General features: G+C 44.5%; 1 long non-coding RNA gene across 1 annotated transcript in view; it reads left to right on the top strand.

Moving 5' to 3' along the window:
* Window positions 1–959: 959 nt before the first annotated feature.
* The window catches only part of LOC126484580 (uncharacterized), a 30,479-nt gene continuing 21,845 nt past the window's right edge, over window positions 960–9,593 (top strand). Inside the window, exon 1 of the long non-coding RNA XR_007587884.1 lies at window positions 960–1,026. This is a non-coding gene — a long non-coding RNA (uncharacterized LOC126484580). The remainder of the gene's footprint in view (window positions 1,027–9,593) is intronic.

Below are 9,593 nucleotides of genomic sequence, written 5' to 3'. Positions count from 1 at the left end.
TCGCAGGCGCTCCTATCTGTGATGCAGCGTCAAGGGTAACCCCAGCCATGGTCTCCGAGCTGATAGTCCATGCTGCTGCAAACGTCGTCGAACTGTTCGTGCAGATGGTTGTGGTGTTGCAAACGTCCCCATATGTTGACTCATGGATCGAGACGTGGCTGCACGATCCGTTACAGCCATGCGGATAAGATGCCTGTCATCTCGACTGCTAGGGATACGAGGCCGTTGGGATCCAGCACGGCGTTCCGTATTACCCTCCTGAACCCACCGATCCCATATTCTGCTAACAGTCGTTGGATCTCGATCAACGCGACCAGCAAAGTCGCGATACGATAAACCGCACTCGCGATAGGCTACAATCCGACCTTTATCAAAGTCGGAAACGTGACGGTACGCATTTCTCCTCGTTACGCGAGGCATCACAACAACATTTCACCAGGCAACGCACGTCAACTGCTGTTTTTGTATGAGAAATCGTTTGGAAACTTTCCTCATGTCAGCACGTTGTAGGTGTCGCCACCGGCGCCAACCTTGTGTGAATGCTCTCAAAAGCTAATCATTTGCATACCACAGCATCTTCTTCCTGTCGGTTAAATTTCGCGTCTGTAGCACGTCATTTTCGTGGTGTAGCAATTTTAATGGCCAGTAGTGTATAATGCGAACAGCCCGATGGCAGTGTCCCACATATTCTCGATTGGGTTTAAATCCCACGAATTTGGAGGCCGAATGATCAGATCACTCATCGAATGCCACGAAAATAATAATGATACGTCGCTTGTGTGAACCGGCCCTGATCAGTGTATCCAGGTAGCCAGCTAGTGGGGCCAAGGTCAGGCACACAGTCTGCGGTCATGCCACGGACGTGAGCTGCGGGCGTGAGATAACGAGCAGGTGATTCCCCAGGCAGAAAGAGAGGCGCACAACAACCGGATGCGGCTATAAAAGCCTGACAGTTCACTGCTTCGCAACAGACGCCACCTGCTGCCGAGTTAACACGTCACTTGCCAGAGGCAAGCCTTCAGCCAAGTAAGAATGCACCACGGTTCTTCCTCCAGTTTACCAAGCAGCTGCACAGACCTGGTGAAGTTATAACACTACATAAAAGACGAACACGAATTCTATCGGCAAAACTTCGGACGTATGCTCAGTATTATATCAATTTATTTCGAATCTTTTATACGCGACTACCGCATGTTTGGTTGTCGATCGAATTTGAGTCCGGAAACGCTTGTACACATAATTTAAGCATCGCTGAGGCCATTTTCGTTCTACTTGCTGACTGTCAGAAACTATTAAAGATTCAATGTCAGTTTTATGACCCACACTTCTGTGATAGTTTATTCTGCGATAGCCAACTTCTAAGATAAACAAAAAAAAATTTTCTCCCTGGGGCTTCTCTTCAGAACAACTTCATGACAAAGTTTCAACCTCTCAATGTGAGCATAGCGTATCGAAGTAATTCTAAGTCAATTTAACTGTGAACCATAAAAGCATCCATAGTGTGGGCTTATTTATAAGTGTGAATTGTTTACCGAACCTTATTACTTGAGTACATAAGAAATCCTAATGCTAATTCATCCGTGATTAATTCAAAGTATTTTATGTGCAAATTTCAGTATCTTATATGGAAGGCTAGAATTTCTTAGTAGGTATTCAGATAGTTTTTATTTTTCTGAATCTGCTACAGGTGTCAAATCTGAGCGTTCGGGTTGTTCAAATTATAGCTTGCAATAATTAAAATCTTATCCAATGCCAGTTGTCGCCAGATAAGACGAGTATTATTGTCCTACTGGGTATAAGCTCTCGGAAACAATGCACAGTATTCGCTACTATTGTAGTAGTCGAAATTTTATAACAATGCCTGGCAACCGTCGTTGTAGTATGTTGAGGAAGGGGACCCATGGTCTCCTTTGATTTCTTAACCCCCCATTCACTGTTGTATTTGTATTGTACTGAAAATATCAGCATAACAGTGCAAATATCTGTTGTGAGTACTGTGTGTTTTGTGTGTAAACAAACTTCTTCCATTGACTCACAGTATTAGTGCGAGATTAGCCGAGCGGTCTAAGGCGCTGCAGTCATGGACTGTGCGGCTGATCCCGGCGGAGGTTCGAGTCCTCCCTGGGGTGTGTGTGTGTGTGTGTGTGTGTGTGTGTGTGTGTGTGTGTACTTAAGGATAATTTAGATTAAGTAGTGTGTAAGCTTAGGGACTGATGACCTTAGTAGCTAAGTCCCATAACGATTCACACATTTTTGAACATTTTTTTCTTACTACAACATTGTTCCAGATGGGAATGAGGGCGCTTTGGTTGGCTGATTACAATTTTTTGTCGTGATATTTCACGAGGACACACTGAACCACTTGATAGTGTTATCCACAAGTGTCCTGAAAGCTATCACAGTGTGATGCGTTTTCCTTAATCACCCCTATACTTGTTTACCGTACCGTCAGCGCATGCTTCTGATAACGGTCACGGGAGGCCAAGTGCAATAATATCGTGGTCGAGCAGTACTTTTTGTTGAAAACAGTAATGCCCACCTTACTCTTGCTCCTCAAGCTTGCATTCAGTACTGCTCTGTGCTGTCTCACGTTTGTTTTCTAAGTGATGTTTGTCGTACGTTAGCAGTGATACAAAGCAGTACTATGAATAGATTTACTCATGAAAGAGTTGGCCAATATGCGCGTCATGTATGGGCTCCACTTGAAGAGTGTTACAACGACCTTGAACTGTTCCAGAAGCGACAGCAAACACCTAACAGTACTTTTCATTCGAGGGTTGATGCATTACTCTGTGTTCTGCATTATACATTATCATGAGTGCATGTTACAGGCTTTTTTATTCTTGTGAAGATATTTTTACAGAAACGAAGGTAATGTGGGTAAAAAAGTGAATTAATCATAATTAAATTATTTCTCTGTAATAAACTTTCTGAGACCATGGCTCTATTGCGCCAAAACTTTCGAAACATGTCCCAGAACCTCCTCGGAATTGTCGTCGGTGGAATTCTGGTTCACCCTGTATAAATCCTTGTCCTTAAGCTGAGGTGGGACGCAGCTTGATCCCGATTATAAATATTAATAAAAGCCTAGTATGTACGCATTACTTTATCACTGCCGAACATTTAAAGCTTTTTTTGGCATGTGTTTTGTAAAGTAAATGACTCCTAAATTTCAGCGTAGTCTATAAATTATTCTAAGAGGCCTGTTCTTGCCGTTGCGTCAAATTACCTTGAATGTTTTCTATACAGTATACCACAAATTATCGATAACGACTGAATTGCAAAGCAGTTCCTCATTTGCGTCAACAGCCTAGTCTGCAAGACTTTTGTGCATCGATCATGTATGTCTCTTCGTATTGCACAATGTACAGACAAGCTGCCCTATAGAGGGTCGGGCCTCGTATTTAACTGATAACTGTCCCAGTACCTAAGTCCCAAGTGCTTCACAAATAATATAGTTCTGGCTCGGGTGAAATGTTCATCAAATAGGAGCCAACACGTTAAGCCCCATTAATGTGCAGCGGATAATTATTTAAAAGTCTTCGCATGACTTGAAATGTGCATCTGACATCTAAGATACACGTATCTCCTACTACCGCAAAAGTTCAGTTTCAGAGAGTAAATAGCACTTTCAAGGAATAACTATTTCTCCTTAATTCACTTAATTTTCATCAAATCAAAAGATACTTGCAATACTACATTCTTGCTAAATTGAAAATTTACACACACTCATATCTTCTCAGAGTATCAAGAAAAACCTTGAATTATTTGAATAATGTGCAACATGGCAGCGAGTGAGTGACGTGCGTTAGCTTGGCTCGCGCTTACGTGAAATCTGGGGGTGTTTTAAGAAGTTGGGCTAGTCTACATATACTAAGGCCGTATATCTACTGCCGAGTGTCGTATTTTACATCACATACTGAGCACCAATTACACGGAATCGCACTAAAAATGGAAAATCGCCGAACAACGCGCAGTGCAGCCAACGGCCAGGCCGGCGACAGCGCAGGGGTGGAGTCCACACCGGGAGCTGCGGCCGCTCCGACCGCCATCGCTGACGTCGCCGCACTCGTGAAGGCTGAGGTGAGGTGAGTGCCGCAGTGCAGCCAGGCTAAGGAGACGCTCGGGCTCGTTGTTCAAACCATCACTGATGCCGTCACTGCAGCAGTGACGGACAAAATACAGAAAACTCTGGAGGCGAATGCGAGCGAGATCCGTGCACTGGACACATCGTTAAAATCAAGTGAGGAGAAAGCACGACTGCTCGAACAGAAATTGATCGAGAAGACGGACGAGCTCGAACAATATCAGAGACGCAATAATCTCAGACTGTTCGGCATTCCAGAGAGCAGCAGAGAGAACACAGATGAGCTTGTGATAAACCTTGTCCAAGAGAAGCTAGGCGTGCAGGTGACTGAGTGACATTGACAGAAGTCATAGAGTGGGTCGTAGGTCGCCAGGTTCTGCAAAACCAAGGCCTTTAATAGTGAAATTTATGTCGTACAGGAAAAGATCTGAAGTCTTCAGAGCAAAGAAGAATCTCGCGAAGTCGGGTCTGACAGTACGCGAGGATCTGACCTCTGAAAGACTAAACATTTTGAAGAGCGCGATTTCGAAATTTGGGCTACAGAACGTACGGACAAATGACGACAGGATAATGGTTAAGACCGAAAACGGAAAGAAAACAATTTGCAGTGTTAATGAACTCGAAAGCCTGTGCTTTAGAAGCTAAATCATGTCTAATCTTGCTGCCACTAACCTGTATGTTTATATTGTTTACAGTGTCAACCATAACTTAAGTAATGTATTATCAAATTGTTCGTTTCTCTACATAACTATTTTTTTTCATCTCTAATTATTTTTTCTCGTGTAATTTTTGTTTTTATTTGTATTATCAACTTTTCGTTTCTCCACATAACTATTTTCATCTTTAATTGTTTTTCTCATGTAATTTTATTAATTATTACATAAGGTAGTCTCACTTCCATCCTTAATTAGCAACCCACCATCATACTTTAGTTGATATCCTCATAAGTGCAATTAATATCACCCTCTGTCGTAACGTGCAGATTACTCCCGTTGTGCTTAGCGAAATTCCTTCCCCTGCCAGCCCACGGCTACTTCCAGAACCGTTGCAGACCTCGCTGACCTTGGCCGCAGATCCCGTTGCCTCCCCGGTGACCCACCCCCTCCCCCTCCCGTCCGCTTTCACTGCACAGAACTGGGAGGACACTCCCTCACCCCCCCCCCCTTCACACGCCTTCCGCATTCCTCATGCCAGACCCTCTTGTCACCCCCAACCACGACTCGCAAACATCGGTCGGCAGCCTCCTCGGGCAATCAACACCCTAACGTACCAAGCTGCATATTGCACATGCAAACGTCCAGTCTCTGCCAGCTCACTTCGACGAGTTCAAATATATATTTCAAACTGCTGATATACACGTAATACTTTTGTCAGAGACTTGGCTCAAACCAAGTATTCCTACAACTTCCGTAAATCTAGATGGCTATATCTTTCTCAGGCACGACGGTTGCAACAGACGAGGGGGCGGAGTAGGGGCGTACATACGCTCTGATTTGTCACCTACAGTACTACACACATCCGACAACAATGTAGATAAACAAGAGGAATATATGTTCATAGAGATCAAATCACTTAACAGAAAGTGCTTAATATGTGTCCTTTACAAACCTCCGAAAGTAGGTGGGTTCGCCTGCTTCGAAACTGCCCTCTCTACTCTCGAATCGTCATATGAACATGTAATTATAGCAGATGACACTAACATTAATTTTCCGTGCAATAGTCCTTCCACTGGGAAATTTAAGAGGATGCTTTCTTCCTCAAATATGACGCTACTTCAGCTGGCACCTACTCATCACACGACTACCAGTCACACTTTCATAGATATATTCGCAACGAAATCTCCATAGAATAATCCGCACCTCTCAAATATCTGCGCCTGGCATGTCTGCCCATGACATCATTTTCATGACGCATGCACTAGAATGTCGTAGAAAGAAACAAAAACTATCTACATACTGAGACCTCAAACGCATAAATTTGCCTGAACTCGAAACTGAGGCACAAGAAATAGTTTGGGGGATGACTTCTACTCCCCTCATGGACATAAACGACGAACTCCAGGATTTCACTAACAAAATTACTCAACTATATGACAAATATGCTCCAATAAAGACCAGAAAAGTAAAAAGGCAACCTGCACCTTGGCTGACTGATGAACTAAAACAGCTCATGAATCTCAGAGACGCTGCACATCGAGCATACAAGATACACCCTACACCTGAAAATCATACTGCATACAAGCAGAAACGAAACAAAGTCAGTCAAGCGGTGAGAAACGCTAAGCTCAGACATGCCCGTACATTAGCTGACAATAGATATAGACCAGCTATCCTGTGGAAAAATCTCCGTAGTCTCGGTTTAGGCAAAATAAAAGTTGCAGAAAATCCCATGGTCCCAGCTGAAGAACTAAACCGATTCTTCACATTACCTACAACCAAAATTGAGCCGCAAAAAAAACCAGAGAATCATTGATTACTTCATGGGGATGAACGACTGTACCGAAGAAAAATTCTATCTACAGCACGTCACATGCAGTACTGTCAAGAAAGCCATAATGCGGATTAGATCAGCATCTACTGGACATGATAGCATCACTATCCAGATGGTAAAACTTATTATTGACCAACTACTGCCCTCTATAACAGACATTTTCAACGATTCATTAATCACAAGTGTTTTCCCTGAGGCCTGGAAACTGGGACAAATTAAGCCACTGCCTAAAAAGAACATCGCCACAGCACCCTCTGACTACCGCCCCATCTGCCTTCTTCCTGCACTATCAAAGGCCTTCGAATATATAGTTCATGACCAGCTCACCAACTACCTAACTAGTAACAACCTACTAGACGAATACCAGTCAGGTTTCCGTAAACATCGAAGCACAACATCCGCACTGATAAAGGTGACAGATGACCTGAAACTTGCCATGGACAGACAAGAAGCGACTATCATTTGCTTCTTAGATTTCAGCAAAGCATTTGATACTGTTGACTTCGATATCTTACTAGCCAAACTTAGCGGTCTAAATTTCTCACCAAGTGGTTGGTTTCGCTCATACATGACGTCTCGTCAGCAACGCGTCCTGTCTGGGAATATAAAATCACAATGGCGGCGGGTAGTTTCAGGCGTTCCCCAAGGCTCAGTATTAGGTCCTATACTCTTCTCTCTGTATGTCAATCATGTGTCATCGGTTCTGACCTATTGAAAATATCATATGTATGCTGATGACTTTCAGTTGTATCTAAGTGCGAAACCAAGCAATCTCAAGAAAGCTATTGAAAATTTCAATACTGACCTCGATGCACTGTCAAAATGGGCACTGGACATAGATCTAAAACTAAATCCATCTAAAACCCAAGCGGTACTTGTTGGTCACTCTAAGCTCTTTAGCCCAAAACATCGGGAATCCGTACCACCTCTTATCCTAAATGGAACAAACATTAACTTCTCTCCCTCAGCAAAGAGTTTGGGAGTAATAATAGATGAAAATCTAAATTGGACCGAGTACGTAACTGTAGTGTGCAAAAAAAGCATCAGCATCCCTTCATGTCCTACAAAAATATAAAAAGCTCTTCCCTTTCGATCTGAAAAAGAAATTAGTACAAACGCTTATACTCCCAATGATTGACTGCAGCGACATTATCCTACAAGGCCTCTCAGGAAAATTCGCGACGTCTAGAACTGGATATGAATGCCTGCGTCCGATATATCTGTGACGTTCGACTTTTTGATCACATTTCACCAGCATATGCAAAATTGTCCTGGCTGCGTGCAGACAAACGCAGAGATTTCCATACACTCTGTCTCATCTACTGCCTTATAAATGTACACTGTCCCTCATATCTCTCCTCGTCCCTAACGGTCATGTCGGAACAACATGACAGAAACACACGTTCCCATTATAATAAAATCCTCTTCGTTCCACTGCATCGCCCGTACAGGACCTGCAACATGCGGTCGTGCATTATCCTGCTGAAATGTAGGGTTTCGCAGGGATCGAATGAACGGTAGAGCCACTGATCTTAACACATCTGAAATGTAACCTGCACTGTTCAAAGAGCCGTCAATGCGAATAAGAGGTGACCGAGACGTGTAACCCCATACCATCACGCTGGGTGATACGGCAGTATGGCGTTGACGAATACACGCTTCCAATGTGCGTTCACCGCGATGTCGCCAAACACGGATGCGACCATCATGATGCTGTAAACAGAACCTGGAGTCATCCGAAAAAATGTTTTGACCATTCGTGCACCCAGGTTCGTCGTTGAGTACACCATCGCAGGCGCTCCTGTCTGTGATGCAGCGTCAAGAGTAACCGCAGCCATGGTCTTCGAGCTGATAGTCTATGCTGCTACAATAGTCGTCGAACTGTTCGTGCAGATGGTTGTTGTCTTGCAAACGTCCCCATCTGTACTCAGGGATCGAGACGTGTCTGCACGATCCGTTACAGCCATGAGGATAAGATGTCTGTCATCTCGACTGCTAGTGATACGAGGCTGTTGGGATCCAGCACGACGTTCCGTATTACCCTCCTGAACCCACCGATTCCATATTCTGCTAACAGTCCTTGGCTGTCGATCAACGCGACCAGCAATGTCGCGATACGATAAACCGCAATCGCGATAGGCTACAATCCGACCTTTATCAAAGTCGGAAACGTGATGGTACGCATTTCTCCTCCTTACACAAGGCATCACAACAACGTTTGACCAGTCAACGCCGGTCAACTGCTGTTTGTGTATGAGAAATCGGTTGGAAACTTTCCTCATGTCAACACGTTGTAGGTGTCCCCACCGGCGCCAGCCTTGTGTGAATTCTCTGATAAGCTAATCATTTGCATATCACAGCATCTTCTTCGTGTCGGTTAAATTTCTCGTCCGTAGCACGTCGTGGTGTAGCAGTTTTAATGGCCAGTAGTGTAGTTCTAAGTTCTAGGGGACTGATGACCTCAGATGTTAAGTCCCATATTGCTCAGAGCCATTTGAACCAAGAATGCTTTACTACCTGATGCATTACATTATACGCAGTCCAGTAACCTTATTGTGACGCTCACTCAAAATACTGAATAGCAGCCTTTTCCAACGCGGACTGCAGCGAGACGTGCGGGAAGAGAATCGGCGAGATTCTGGAAGGTACCGACAGGGCTGTGGAGCCATGTCGACTCCAGTGACGTGGCCTGCTGCGGTAGGTTTCACGTCTGAGGAGCCACGGTGCGCGGTGGTCCCATATATTCTCGATTGGGTTTAAACTCGGTTATTTTAGTGGGCAGAGGGGTACGGGAAACTCATCCTGGTGCTCGTCGACTCACACTCGGGCACCGTGAGCTGTGTGTCACGTTGCTATGTCCTGGGAGTAAAAGCCATCTTGCAGAGGCAAAACAAACTGCATGTAGGGGTGGACATTGTCCCCGGAGATAGATGCACACTTCTGTTGATCCACTGTGGCTTCCAGAATGACGAGACCACCCAGGGAATGCCAGGAAAACGGTCCCCAGACCATATCG

This window comes from Schistocerca serialis, chromosome 6 (genome assembly GCF_023864345.2).
Source record: "Schistocerca serialis cubense isolate TAMUIC-IGC-003099 chromosome 6, iqSchSeri2.2, whole genome shotgun sequence".
Taxonomy (NCBI): domain Eukaryota; kingdom Metazoa; phylum Arthropoda; class Insecta; order Orthoptera; family Acrididae; genus Schistocerca; species Schistocerca serialis.
This window is presented reverse-complemented; position numbering and strand designations above follow the sequence as displayed.